The sequence below is a fragment of the Vulpes vulpes genome, chromosome 14 (genome assembly GCF_048418805.1).
Source record: "Vulpes vulpes isolate BD-2025 chromosome 14, VulVul3, whole genome shotgun sequence".
Taxonomy (NCBI): domain Eukaryota; kingdom Metazoa; phylum Chordata; class Mammalia; order Carnivora; family Canidae; genus Vulpes; species Vulpes vulpes.
The window spans coordinates 105,999,458-106,014,449 of record NC_132793.1 but is presented as its reverse complement, the minus strand read 5'-3'; the positions used below and the strand labels follow the sequence as shown (position 1 = coordinate 106,014,449).

At 52.7% G+C, this 14,992-nt stretch overlaps 1 pseudogene; it reads left to right on the top strand.

Annotated features, from left to right (window-relative positions):
* The first annotated feature begins 1,341 nt into the window (after window positions 1-1,341).
* LOC140595276 (rab GDP dissociation inhibitor beta-like) overlaps window positions 1,342-14,992 on the top strand; it is a 53,753-nt pseudogene continuing 40,102 nt past the window's right edge.

The following is a 14,992-nucleotide window of genomic DNA, read 5'->3' as shown; positions in this document are numbered from 1 at the left end:
GGAGGGCGAGAGGTGTGTCTGTGAGGCCACAGCAGACACCTGGTCGTGCCAACATGTCTGCGGGGTGACCAAACCCACGGGCTCTGGGACGTTGGGAGGAAGGGCGCTTCTTCTTTTTTTTTTTTTTTTCTTACAAAAATGTGTTTTATTGAATAGACATTTTTTTTGCATATTTTTTTTAAAATTGGAGTTCAATTTGCCAACATATAGCATAACACCCAGTGCTCATCCCATCAAGTGCCCCCCTCAGTGCCCGTCACCCAGGCACCCCCACCCCCCGCCCTCCTCCCCTTCCACCACCCCTAGTTCGTTTCCCAGAGTTAGGAGTCTTTCATGTTCTGTCTCCCTTTCTGATATTTCCCACTCATTTTTTCTCCTTTCACCTTTATTCCCTTTCACTATTTTTTATATTCCCCAAGTGAATGAAACCGTATAATGTTTGTCCTTCTCCGATTGACTTATTTCACTCAGCATAATACCCTCCAGCTCCATCCACGTTGAAGCAAATGGGGGGTATTTGTCGTTTCTTCTTCTTTTTTTTTTTTTCCGGAGTTTGGCTTTATTTTGCAGTACAGAAATCATGTGGAGCCGTTCGAGACAGACACTGAAGTGGAGGCCCTGTCAAATCAATACTGCATCGCAGCTTGGTCCGTTGAAGAAGCCACACCTGGGATACAAAAGAAGCTTCTACGTTAACCTGCTTACAAGGGGTTTCTTTCCCTTCGCGCTCATCCATTTTATAAGGTTAAAACACCGCACACAGGCTTCCTCCGAAAGGACTCTCAGGGTCTGCAGTTGGGTTAGATTTTAGGCTCATGTCTCCCCACTCGTGGCCGTGTGCCACGGGCCCTGTCGGAGTAGCGGACAGGACACAGCACGGGAAGGTGGGGGGCGGATGTAGGGCTGCTGTCCCATAGGGGAGATTCAGTCTTGAATCTCAACGCCAGGGGGACAGATGGCAGCAAGTGGTGCTGCTCCGGCTCCGGAGCAGCAGAAGCACACGGCCGCGGCGGCTACACTGATTAAAAGATACAAAGTCTGTATCGAGTGCTCCGTACCAGGATCACGGATGTCCTCAGACTGCTCCTCCACTAGGGAGAGCCAGGGCTGGCTAAGGTGAGTAGACGTGGTGACCTGCCGGTGCGGAGCAGCCCGCCGTGAGACACGTTCCTACACGATATTAGAAAGGGAAGGCGTATTTACTGGTGCAGCGCCCTGCAATCGCGGTGCGGATTAGGGCAGCAGGCCTACGCTATCGGGCCGAACAGCAGGCGTCATTTGCCAGAGTTAGGTCTGTCCTAGCGAGATGAGTACGTGCACTGCTCCTAGTCTTCCCCGTAGATGTCGTTCTTCTTGCGCTTCATTTCCTCAAAGTCAAACTCGGAGCCGGTCATCCTCTTGTAAGATGTTTTTAATATCGTCACAGGTGGTCTCAAAGTGAGTTGTAGCATCGTACGTGCGGGAAATAAAGATCTGGCTTTCCGTCCCCAGGTCTTTGGGTACAAGGAGGTCGCTGATGCTAACGAATTTCTGTTCAATTGGTTCCAGAAGCTCCAAAGCTGGTCTGATTTCCTTCTCGGGTTCCTTGGTCTCCACCGTCGTGCTCACTATGGCGATGTACTTCCCTTGCGCGGCCACATTGTGTGCAGAGATCATGCACACGTAGATGTCTGACTTCCACTGAAGCAGAAGCCCTGGCATCTGGCTTAATGGGACTGTTTGAAAAACGTCGCTTCAGAAAATTCCTAGTGTATGTTGCCAACTTTGATGAAAAAGATCCCAGAACTTTTGAGGGCATCGATCCTAAGAAGACTGCCATGCGAGAGGTGTACAAGAAATTTGACTTGGGACAAGATGTCATAGACTTTACTGGCCATGCCCTGGCACTTTACAGGACCCATGACTATTTATATCAGCCATGTTGTGAAACCATTAATAGGATTAAACTTTACAGCGAGTCTCTGGCAAGATATGGCAAAAGCCCGTACCTCTACCCACTGTATGGCCTTGGGGAGCTGCCGCAGGGATTTGCAAGGCTAAGTGCTATTTATGGTGGCACCTCACCAATGGGCTCAATAAACCCATTGAAGAAATCATTGTGCAAAATGGCAAAGTGATTGGTGTGAAATCTGAAGGAGAGGTTGCTCGCTGCAAGCAGCCTCATCTGTGACCCCAGCTACATCAAAGACCGGGTAGAGAAGGTGGGCCAGGTCATCAGGGTTATCTGCATTCTCAGCCACCCCATCAAGAACACCAATGATGCCAACTCCTGCTAGATCATATTTGTCATTTCTAATTTATTTATTTATTTATTTATTTATTTATTTATTTATTTATTTATGATAGGAACACAGTGAGAGAGAGGGGCACAGACACAGGCAGAGGGAGAAGCAGGCTCCATGCACTGGGAGCCCGACGTGGGATTCGATCCCGGATCTCCAGGATCGCGCCCTGGGCCAAAGGCAGGCGCCAAACCGCTGCGCCACCCAGGGATCCCGTATTTGTCATTTCTAATGGCTGAGGAATATTCCATTGTATACATAGACCACATGTATATCCATTCATCTTTCGATGGACACCGAGGCTCCTTCCACAGTTTGGCTATTGTGGACATTGCTGCTAGAAACATCAGGGTGCAGGTGTCCCGGCGTTTCATTGCATCTGTATCTTTGGGGTAAATCCCCAGCAGTGCAATTGCTGGGTCGTAGGGCAGGTCTATTTTTAACTCTTTGAGGAACCTCCACACACTTTTCCAGAGTGGCTGCTGCACCAGTTCGCATTAAGAAGGGCGCTTCTGATGTCAGGAGGGGAGCATGCAGCTGCCGCGGGGATGGGACTGGCGGGAGGAATTAGTCGCAGTCCCCACACTGTGCCTGTGTCACCAGCATCCCTCATGGAGTCTCCTCAACCCCCGGAGGAGATGGGGCCCCTGTTCTACAGATGGAGAAACTGAGGCTCAGAGGGTGTTGTGGACCAGCCAAGGCGACACGGAGTGGGAGGGTTGGCGCCAGGACCAGAACCCAGGACCTCCTGCTGATGGCAGGTCCCTGAGGCGTGGGGTCCGTGGGGTCTGTGTCTTCCAAATTCAAGCCATGTGGGAGCAAAGCTAATGAGGCAGGTGTGGGATTTTCCTCCTTTTTTGTTTCTGTTTGTTATATTGTCGCTCCTTTAAGCTGGGACATGCATGGGAAACTCTGCATGGCCCTCTCTGCACAGCCCTAACCCCTCAGGCTGGGTCCCCTTGTATCTGCTCCCTTCCCAGTCAGGATCCCTCGTATCTGATCCCCACCACGGGCTGGGGTCCCCTCGTATCCACTCCCACCCCAGGCTGGGTCCCCTTGTATCCATCCCCCCCCAGGCTGGGTCCCCTCATATCTGCTTCCCCCCAGGCTAGGTCCTCTCGTATCTGCTCCCCCATTTCCAGGCTGGGTTCCCTCGTATCCCCCACCCCTCCGTTGGGCCCCCTCATAGGAACTCTTTTGTGCAACCCACACCATACTGGGATTTCCCACTCCTTCCTCAGGGACTTCAGGCTCTCTGCAGGCAGATCCTATCTCTCTGCCTCACTCCTGCACGGGGGCCTGGTAAGGGTAGCTGCCAAGCACCCAAAGACTGTCTCCTCTTGGAGGAGGCGTGAGATTTGGTCCAGAAGGGATGAGGGGCGACCACTCCAGATGGAAAGACGAGCCTGGGGGGAAGAAAAGCCCAGACAGCACACCCACCCTGTCCTACGTGCCCACCCTGTCCGATGGTGTGCCCACCTCGTCTGCACCCTCTCAGTTCTGGAAGCACAGGGCCCGAGGCAGGGCAGGTGCCACGTAAGGATTGATGGATTGATTGTTGGAGGGAGGGAGGGAGAGAGGGAGGAAGGCCAGCAGCAAGCCCGCTCAGGGTTCTCCATTCCCACTAGTGTTCCTGCATGGCTGGTCTGGGTGTTACTGGCTCAAGCACAGGTGGTGTGGGGGCAAGAAGGCAGAGACCTCATGGCGTCCCTGACACCCTGGGATAGTCAGAGATGCTCCACTGTCCGAGTGATGCGATCTCAGGCCTCGGGGGTGGTAAGAATCAGTCACCTGTGATCCCAGAGCTCAAAGATTAAGCCCCGGTGTAGACGGGTAGCATGGTGGGGATCTGGGCCGCTCAGGACCCCTGCCTGCACAGTGCCAGGCAGGGAGCAGGGGGCCATCAAGAGTGGCAGGACCCTTGGTTGACTGGATGGGGAATTCCATTCCTGGAACTTTGGTGCCTGGAAATTCCGAGCTGAAATTGTGAGGAGCTGGGTCCTCAGGATGGACACTGATACGTGCTGACGCCTCATCTGACTTCCCCTTGCTCTGTGGACCTCTCCTGTACTGACCCAGGTAACGGATGCTTGTGACACACTGTAAGAATCACGCTTTCCCTCAGGACTCGATGCAAATGTGGTGTGCGCTGTGGGCTGGACCCACTAATATAATTTCGGGAAGACAGAGCAGTGTAGACAAGTGCAGCAGAGCTGATGATGCTCGTCAGGACTGTCCTTCGGCAAGAATTCTCAGGTTGTGTCCTGGGTGCTCTTGGGGCTCATGGCTGCTGGGGACAGGCAAGGGTTCTGCAGTGAGTGGACACAGGCTACAGTTAGTCTGCACAGAACTTTTTGCAAATTAACAGAAGGCGCCCCTGCAGGTGGATAGAGCACTGTGCAAAGGAGAGTTGACTGGGTTTCAGTCCCCTCTTGGGTCTCTGGTTGAACATCTTTGTACCATAGACAACTTGCACCACTGTACATGGTGGGCCTTGCATGGAAAGGTCTCTACGGCAGAGAATGTCTCACTTCCCTTGGTAGTTGGACCTGTTCCTTTGGGCTGGCCCAGCAGATAGGACGTCTTGTAGTCAGTTTGCTTCCCTCAGTCTTAGCAGAACCTGCTCAGCCCTCTGGAAAACATGACCTGGGAGGGGACAGAGGGACTAGGGAGGAAGGAGCTCTCGCCAGGTGTCTGGTGGGTTATAAAGTTGAGCAGGACTGGGTTCTTTCCCTACAGCCGGACAAAGATGGGGACCCTAGAGGAGATCACATGACCCTGCCTCCGGGGTCAGCAGCAGTCCTCGGAGGACACGTCCAAGACTGGTGAGTATGCCTGGGAAGGTAAGGGGAGGGCCCTCGAGCGGGGAAAGGAGCCGAGGGAGCCTGAGCCCAGGGGATAGTCCCGCCCCTGTGTGGTTGGCTTGGGGGACACCCCGTTGGCAGGGGCCCAGTGTCACCTGTGTGATGTTGTCCTTCGCCCCCGGGGCCCCTTCCCGTCAATCTCTGGGGCTCACCCACGCACCTTGGGGGCACCTGCGCCTGGACGGGTCATTCATGTCCCAGCCTCTCCCTGCTACTCTGCCTTGCCATGGTGTCCTCTCCATGCACTCAGTGCTGCCTGATGTCGGGTTCTGGGGAGGGAGGGGGCGAATTGTGTCCCGCAGCAGAGCAGGTGCGGGAAAGCAGCTTTGGGGAGAAACGCTGGCTGTTTGAGGCCCTGCAGGGAGTGGGTGCGGGCGTATCACCGAGGTCCCTCCTGTGTGTCTGCCTGAGCTGAATGCACTGGCCTCAGTGACAAAGGACATCACAGCGGTGCCAGGGCTCCCCTAGGCCCGCCTGCACCTGTGGCAGCAGGGAGCTGCTCTTCCTGCTGTCGCCTGCTCAGCCTCCCAGAGCCTGGTTCCTACCAGCTGTTGGTAAGACTCTGGGAGCCCCCGACTGCTTTGGCCAGAGCGCACGGATCCTCTGGAGCAGGGCAGGTCATCCTGCTGACAGCCGGTGGGGACGCAGAAGGACAGTGGCCCTGGGGTGGGGTCTGTGCGCAAGGAGGAAGGGCGCCATGTAGGAGAGCCACAGAGGAGTCAGAGCAGAGGCCAGCACAGCAGCTTGCTGTGTGGCCCCAGTGGCCCTGGGGTTGGGCAGGACGCCGGAAGCGGCTGAGGAAGGTCCGGCCATGCAGAGGCATTGTGACTCAGGAGACTGGGCCAGTGTGGCTGAGGCCTGTCACCCTGACTCTGGGCTTGGCCCTGTGACTTGCTTTAGCTAAGGGGACAGGAGCAAGTGTGCTGCAAGCAGAGGCTTGAGAAGTGCTTGTGCATTGGCTCTTCCTCCCTGGACCCAGCTGACCGGCTGTAAGGAGGCCCTCGGGGTCCTGTTGGGGAGCGTCCTGAACAGAAAAGCACATGTGCAGAGAGAAGCAGGCCCTGTGGAGGAGTGCATGAACCAGCAGCCACGGGACCCAGGTCTTCCTGGACCTCCCAGCTGAGCTGGTCCCCAGCTGAGTGCACCAGAGCACCGGAGCCAGCCACCTGCCACCGATCTGAGCCCTGACCCTCAGCATCTGGAGCAAAGAAAAATGGTGCTGGTTTGAAGCCACTGTTTCTGGTGGAGATGCAGCTACAGTACCCCGGGCCCTGCTGATTCACATGCCATAAGCCCCCGCTGGCCCTCTCCCTCATTTGCTGACTCTGTCCCCTCCCTCTGTGAGTCAGACACTCAGCACCCCATTGGAGGAAGTGGGGAATCAGGGCAAGACATGCGACCTCTCTATTTCTGGGCTTGGTGGGGGTGGCAGAGAGATGCATGCCTCCCCCTCCACTGGAAAGGCCTTCCCCTGCTGACTGGGCCCCACTGGCCACCGTGTGGGACGGTGCCGCCCAGCACAGCTGTCACCAGTGCCACTGGGTGCCACAGCAAGGCATGTGGTAAGTTCCCTGCCTTGCTGCAGATGTCTGAATTCTTCCCCAAGAGCAATAACAGGTGCCCAGATCCATGTGGGGGGGCTTACGAAGGCTGCAGGGAGCGGTGCTGAGGAACAGGATCCCTCCCAGCCCCTCGGAGTGGGGAGCCTCACCAGGAGGCTCGTTGGGACCCCCGGGGGGTGCTAACAGTCTTGTCCAGGTGACTAAGAACCAGCTCAGAAAACACAGATGTGGCCGAAACCCCAGTGCCGTGTGACAGCAGAAGCAGAACACAGTATTAAGGACCAATCCTCCTAGAGGGTTTCCCAGTGAGTTCCACTGCTGTCTGTGTGCAAAAATCATTACCAGGCAAAAATGTCAGGTCTGAGCGACGAGCGTTGCATCCAGTGGTGAACGTATACCCCAACCACAGAGCACAAAATTAATTCCCATGAAAATAAGCAAAGTCACTAATGAAAATTCCTCCTCATCCAAATAAGGACACCAAGTAAGTAAACTCCCCCAGCTGATGACCGTACCCAGTTCAAATCTGATTAATAAAACCTAATTTGTTCTCCCAGTTTTATGGATTAAATTCCCCAGTTATATATTTATTCCCACCACTTTTTCTTTTCTTCTTGAATCACAAAATAAATGTCAATTTCAGAAGTTAGATGGTGAATATTCATCTCTCTCTCTAGAATATTGTGGGTGGGAGGCTTTCTTCCTGATTTGGAAGAGGAAAAAAACCACAATTTAAATATGAAGTACACATAAAAGAAAAAGAAATGGGAAATGTATTTTAAAATAGTCTTTTCTTCCTTCTATTTCCTTTCGATCTGCATTCCCTCCTCTTGTTACCGTCCCCCCAACAGGAGAGTGTTCTAATATGTTTATTGTGATGTTTTGTGTATCTTGTCAATGTGCACGGTTGTTTTGTGCTTATTTATTTCTTAATTGGCATTATCAATGTTGCATAAACCCCTCCATTTCTAGCTGGTTCTTCACTCGGCACTATGTTTCCAAGATCTATCTTTGCAGCTAGATGAACATCTAACCTATTGATCATAGCTGCTGTAGGACATTATGGGACATGCATCCTCCACGTCTGTCAGTTCTGCAGAGGACGGACCTCCAATGGCCTCCAACCCCAGCCACGTCCCACAGCACCGTCCTTGATATCCTTGTTCCTGTCCCCTTGCGTATCTGCTAGCACGAATGTCCTGTATTTTATTCACAAATCACAGTGTATGTCCACACATGCCTTTTAATTTGATGTAAAAAAAAATCTAGTGAACATGTAGATTTATGAAGCTGAATTTAGATTTCTTAAATTCTTTCCTCGTTTTAATAATGAAAATGTTCAAAGGACTCCAACAGTTAACAGGCAGACTTTGAAAACAGAATCATTCCAGAAACAAATTATTTTCCGATCAGAATACACCCTGTGAATGAAAAACAAGCCACATTAAAAAAAACGGAATCTGTTGTAGTGATTTAAGACAAACACATGCTCCCTGGAAACTCCCCCGAGGTTTGTAGGAGTGTGCTTCTGCAGCTGAGCGGGATTATGATTTGTTGGAAGGGGTCACTGAGGCACGGGGCACCCGGACAGGTAGGCCCTCATCTGCGGGCACAGAGCTTCTGTTTGTGCCCAGCCTGATTTGTGACAACAGTGCTCCTGCTTCTCTTTTCAACTATAACTCTTACTTGGAAGGGAAGAAGTTGTAACATCCACAGACACACACGGCTGTCCACCGGCTCTGCGTCCCAGGGAGAGGCTACAACTCGCACTGTGTGAACTGCCCTTTCCTGTCCAAGGACCCAACAGATTCAAAGGATGGATTTTCCAGTATTTTCTTGCATTTTATTTCCAGGCCCTGACATTTGTGATCCACATAACCAGGTGGTTCTGGCAGCTTCCCATTTGGAGACTGGCCTTCTTGGGAGCTGGTGGCCATTCCCTGGTCACCTCAGGGAGTGGGCCGTTGCAGATCTAGGCAGAACCAGCTTTCCAGATGCTTCTGAGACCTCCACGTTGCTGGCAGAGTGAGCCTCTCGATATGCATACGGAGACCCTCACTCTGGGTCAGAGGCAGCTCGCCTGAGTGACCCTCAGTGACAATGGGGAGTGGGGTCATCTCCTGTCCTGGACTGAGGCAAGCTGTGTATGCTTGGACCACAGTCCCCTTGGGTCCCCTCATATCCTTCCCACTGATCCTGGAGCTTGTCCCTCTATCCTGCTGTGGAATAGCTCTGTCCAACTCCCATTGAAGCCTCCTTTCAGAGGATGTGCAAGAACAGCCAGGAACATTTCAGGGGTGGTTAATAAAGAAGGAAGTGTTCCCAAGCAGGAACTAAAGTGCTTTAAGCTGTGACAACTGAACCAGTTTAGTACCAGCACAGGGATTTATAGATGACTAGAATGGAAGAGAAAATCTCAGCAGGAGCCAAGAACCCAGATGACCTCAGCACCTGGAGGCAAAAGCATCTTAAACCAGTGATGAGAGATTGGGAATAAAACACACAAGATAGGAAGTATTGCTTAATCATTGCAGGGGAGTTAGATCCCTACCTCACACCAGGTAACTGAGATGTCTAAATGTTTAGAGAGAGAGAGAGAGAGAGAGAGAGAGAGGAAAGAGTCATCAGAGATGAGAGACTAATGGTGAATTTTTCATTTAACCCCAGAATGAGAAAAGCTTTATAAGAACAGCAACAAAGGCAAAAGACGTAAAGGAAAGGACTGATGGATTTCACCAAAACCAAAACTCAGGTAATTCCATATCTACAAACCGATCCAAAATAAAACTTAAAGGTGAAATGCAACTGGGGAAAATATTCATGGCACTCATGGCAAATCGTGAATTTCATCAGTACATCAGTTGTCACAGGTGAATAAGGGTTTCAGCAGGTCTGAGTGAGCCCTGGGTGTGTGAGGACGGCTGCTGGACACGTGGTAACAGTTCACTAAATGAGACCCTTCCTCTCAAGGAGGTGGCAACGTGTTCTGTCTGGATTTTTACCTCCTGCGGATCCAGATTTGTCCCTTGTCTGGAGCACCCCCATCTGTGGACGACAGGACCAGCATGGTGCTCTAACCGTTGCAGCCTCCACGTGAGGGACCCCTTTCATGGGTGTGTCCTGATGATGGCACACAAGCCCCTTGCTGGGGCTTCCCGTGTCCCATCGGCCAGAGGAGCTGGCCAAATAAAAGAGCAGAACGACCTGTGAGGTTGTAGCTAAGGGGCTGGCTCTGGGAGGACGCCCTGCAGGACTGGCATGCCGGGCTCCAGGGCACAGTCTGTACCCCAAGCCCACAAGCCATCTGTGGAGCTGTGCTGCACAGGGGCAACAAGGCAGGGGTCTGGGAAGCAAAGGGGCGGGGGGTGGGGGAAGCTGGATCGGTCCTGGTCACCATGACTCCCAGGACACACTTAAGAAAGCTGTGCTTCCTTCCTTGTAAACTGTGATCCTGCTGGATTAGAGGCTCTGTTTCCAGGTGTGAACCTGCAGTATGACTGTCCTCACGCTCACGGACCAGGAGGCAGAGGAAGGGATCCTCCTGGTGTCTTAAAGGGGATTCTCCAGGGACCTGGCTCTGGCCCACACGGTTGATCTGGGAGATGATTCTAGGACATACCAGGGGATGAGAAAGTGAGATAGACAGAGGAAGGAAGCCAACGGCAGGTCCTGGATGCCCCTGGGGTCATGTGGGCCAACCTCGGAGCTGTCTCTGAGGAGGGGCAAGGGCCCCGGGGGCTTCAGCTCCATGCCCTGCCCTCCCCCAGGCAGGGAGCTTGGAAGCAGGAGCCACTGGGTACCCACAGCAGCACTTGGCTCTGTGTTTGAGCATGAGTCTCAGGACACCTGGTCCTCTAGCCTTTGGATATACGGGCCTTTCAGGTGTCTTGGGGAAGCCTTCTGGCTTTTCCACCATGGCCTGAGTTGATTCCAGGCTGGCCCGAGGCTGCTGTTCCTCCTCGTGGCTTCTGTGGCCACTAATCCCCTTCCTCCTGTGTGGTCCCTGGAGGCTGCAGCACGGCCGGGGCACCCCCCATGGCACCCACCACAGAATTCAGATCTCCGTTGCCCCCTGGCCAGTGAGAGATCCAATTCCAGAAGGCCAGCCTGAGGGTCTACTCCCTAGGGCCACTTCTGTTACCAACTGTCCTACTTTGGGTCCCTGTGGAGCCGGGAGACCAGACTTTGAGGTGAATGGTAAACCCAGGGGTGATTCCGGGAAGCACCAGCAAGGGTAAGGATGTTAAACAGGTGAGGGGCCCGGCCAATGTGTGTTAGTGGCCACATGTCCCCACCACGGGCACCGGGAGAGTGGAACACGCTTCCTAATCTCAGTCGCACTGGAGGGGACACACAGCTGGGGTATTTATCTCTCCACTGCCGGCATCACTAGTGGAGAGTGTCCCTGGGAGCCCATTCCCCAGCACCCCTGCCCTGCTCTCACAGTGAGTCCAGCACATCTCTGCAGCCAGAGGGCCTTGGGTGGGGAGTGTCCGGGGTGTTAGGTAAGAAGCCGCCTGTGTGCACGGACAGCGGCTGTCTAGGGACATAAAGGGACACTGGCAACATCCAGCTTGGGAACATGTGTAGTGACTACAAGTTGCAGGACTTTGTTTTGCAGCAGTGACGGGGAAGAATGGGTCTGGGGTCCGGACGATTTGTGCTGGAGTTCTGTGGCTCTCCCCTGCCTGCTGACAGTGGTGTAGGGGGCGTTTCAGCAGCTGGAATCCCCAAGGCTGGGGCGAGTAAGGAGGCTTCAGTGACAAGCTGGGTCGCCTGCTGGCTGGGCATAGACCAGCGTGCTGGTTGAGGCCAAGGTCTAGAATGAGTGGTGGTGGTGGAGAGGAGGAGGAGGAGGATTATCACTTCCAACTTCCAGCCAGCTGCACTCTGTCCTTGCGGAGACCGTGACTGGCCACCACCTCGAGGAGTCCCTGTGATGCTGCGCTGACCTTCCCTAGGGATGCAGTACGATCACCTACTGTGTGCGTCCTCATGTCCTCTCAGCCTCACCCTGTCCTCCACCCGCCCTCTGGAGGTCAGGTCCACACAGCCTCTGACAGCCTCAGGGTGCCTCCTACAGCCCCGTCCTGGGGCCTGAGCCATGTACTTCCTGCTCTTGCCCTGGGGAACGGGAACCCCCAGTGGAACTCAAACATGGGCCACCAGGATGATTGAAGTTAGCTGACGCTCACGACCTGACGGGGGCAGAGCCATTGGACACTTGCTTCCTCTTTATCTCCGGGGAAGGTAGTGTGGGTGCCCTTCACTCAGCTCCTTCGAAGGCCCCATGATGCTGAGCACTGTGGCCCACAGAGGTGGTCATATGGGTAGCACATCTTTGGGTTGTGCTTCTCAGTTTCATGTCCCATGTCTCTCCTGTCACCTCTGCTTCCTGGAGTAACTCCCAAGGAGACTAACGCCATGCAAGCTTTGAGGAAGTGCAGGCTAAAATGCTTGAGGTCTTAGGATTTATGGAGTTAAGTTTCCTTATAGGTTGCTTCTGTGTAATCCTTTTATCCCATATGAATCATTGATGAACTGTTCCAACATCAGATCTCAGGACCTACCAAAGCTGTCCCAGACATCAGGAAAAGTGCTGTGTCTCCCTGAGGCTCTGACGTGGTTGACCTTAACTTCGTCTGCACATGGGGTTCTCAGCAGCGCATAACACAGAGTGGTGGTCCTCCAGCCAGGTCATGGTGGGGAGACCATCGTCTGTGGGACCTTGACCTTTCCAGCAGATGCTTTGTTCCAGGCTGGTTTCTTCTGGTGTTGTCTTCATAGTGTGCAGCACTGGGACATAGAGAGTGTCTCCCTCTGGAACTAAGGGCAGGCACATTAAAAGACACCAAGTTTCCCCTAAGTTCAGAGTTCCTCTCCAGGAGCACAGGTGTCACCTGCCACTGTTGCTGCCACATCCATCTCACGTGACCCCGTGAGAACAAAGAACCTGTGGTACTCCAGCTACTGTTCATACTGTGAGTCACCACATCCTCTGCCTCTGACCCGGGACGCTCATCTTCCACCAGCATCCATGGAGCCGCGATGGGCTCTCTTGGCTTGTAAGTAGGGTAAAATCTTAATTCTTCCCATTTCCTGTGTGCTTTTTCAGCCTTCTCTGAGACCTCATGTCCACGTGGTTAAATTCCCACTGTGTTCTTCCCTCAGCCCCATGTTGTTGCAAGAATTCATTCCCCAACCACTCGACAAATTTTCCCTGAGGACCTTCTGAGCGTCTAAGTGTTGTTCCAAGATAGAGCACAAGTGCAACAGACTCGGCCTCACCCTGCCGTCCCGTGTGCTGCCAGCCTCCCCTCTGCCTGGGCTCTTGCCAGGTGAACCCGAACTCACAGTAATGCTTATTCTGTTCCCTCCTCTGACTGGAGACCAACCTCTCCTTCCTCTGGGGAAACCAGCATCTTTGACTCTCTCCCATGGCACTTCTGCCAACGTCTCCCACTTTGAGGCTGAGAACCGACATCCTGTTCCCCCATGACCTTGGACGTGCCTCTTGTATTTCTTCCACGATCTCATGCAAAATGGCACCAGGACACATGGATGGGTTGGGGCAGATCGTGCATGTAAAGTCACTAAATTTCTGCGCAGCCCACAGAGACCGCTCCTTCTGTTCCAACCTCGTCCAACCCTAGCCCAGCCCTCAGTAAGGACATGTTGGAAAGGAGAAGCCCAAGCTCTCCTAATTGTCAACGTTTCTCTGATGTCTGACTCACAGCAGGTCAGTCCTCACGTTGTGCCTGCCCTACTTCTACACCCCAGTTTCCACACAGTCGGCTCCGCCGATTGCTGCCCGCAACACAGTGCAGGAACGAGCAACCCTACACAGAGAACACGGCTTCCTGCACCCCGCAGCAGCTCCACACTCTCCGTCACCAACTAGATTAGAACAACACGAACTTTTGCTTCCATGGCAACTGCTGTTGGTGGCGCAATCACTGACTTTTTGAAGCTACTTAAAAATGTGTAAACCATTTTGCATAAAGTGGCTTTACATCACCAAGAGCGCTGGCTTTCACTCCGCTTAAGATTCTTCTTTAAGAAATTCTACTTCCTCTCCCTGCTTAGAAGCATCTCAAAACTTACTTTTTTAAAAGAACCATTTTAGGGGCACCGGGGTGGCTCAGTGTTTGAGTGTCTGCCTTCAGCTCAGGTCGTGATCCCGGGGTCCTGGGATCAAGTCCCACATCGGGGTCCCTGCAGGGAGCCTGCTTTTCCCTCTGCCTATGTCTCTGCCTCTCTCTCTCTGTCTCTCATAAATAAATAAAACCTTTAAAAAGCAATAAAAGAATCATTTTAAAATGAAAATGATTTGCCTGTGGTTCCTTCATGCTCATGCAGGGAAAAGTAAATACAAATTTACTTTTGTACAAATACAAAATTAAAAACAAGAGACTTGATTCTGTTGTCAACAATGAGAAGAACATCCCCCTTTTCCGTTTACTGAGAATGTGTACTTTGGGAAACTTGTAGATTGTTTCTCTGCCACTTTGACATGTGTGCAAATCTTTTATAGAAGCTAGATAATCCTCTTGCTAGCTTTGAGGCCCAGGATGGTCTTTCTGAAGGACCTGGGAACCCTCTCTATGGGATGTCATGGACTGGGCAGTTGGTGCTTTCCCATCCCAGTTTCTTCCTGTGAGAGAGAAGGAGCCTCTAAATTGTGAAACGACCCCCGGCCATACGCTGGGAGCAGTTCATTTTCCCTCTGGAGGAAGCCAGTTGGTCACCCAGCTTCCAAGCACTGCCGTCGTTTTGCCGGAGGACTAGTTACTCTTTCTCGGGGGTGTGAGCAGGTGCGTGTGCCTGGCTGGGCGGCAGCGTGAGGCTCCGTTCTGTGCCTGCAGTCTCTGAGCGGGCTGCCTGAGACGCGCATCATGTTCTGCTTTAATGCTTACTCAATAATAAAATTGTTTTCTTTCTTGTCTATCTTTGTGAGGAGGTTTTCCAGATTGGGAGATGTGTTTTTAATTATATTTCCCCAACGCCCACCAGAAGCAAACATTTTAAAACGGCACTTGTGGAGGATACCGTGATGAGATTTCCATTCAGCGCTCAGGAGGAAGGTGCACTGGGGGATTACAGGAGAAGGAAAGTGTATCCCGTTCTCCTGCATTTACTACCCACCAGAGAAGGCAAGGCTCCCGTCTGGGACCAGCCCTGGAAGGGGTCTTCTGACATCAGCCTCGGGAGACACTGCAGTTCTTGACTAGATAATGTTGTAGGGCCTTTTTCTTCGTTTTTTTTTTTTTTTTTCCTTTTCAGA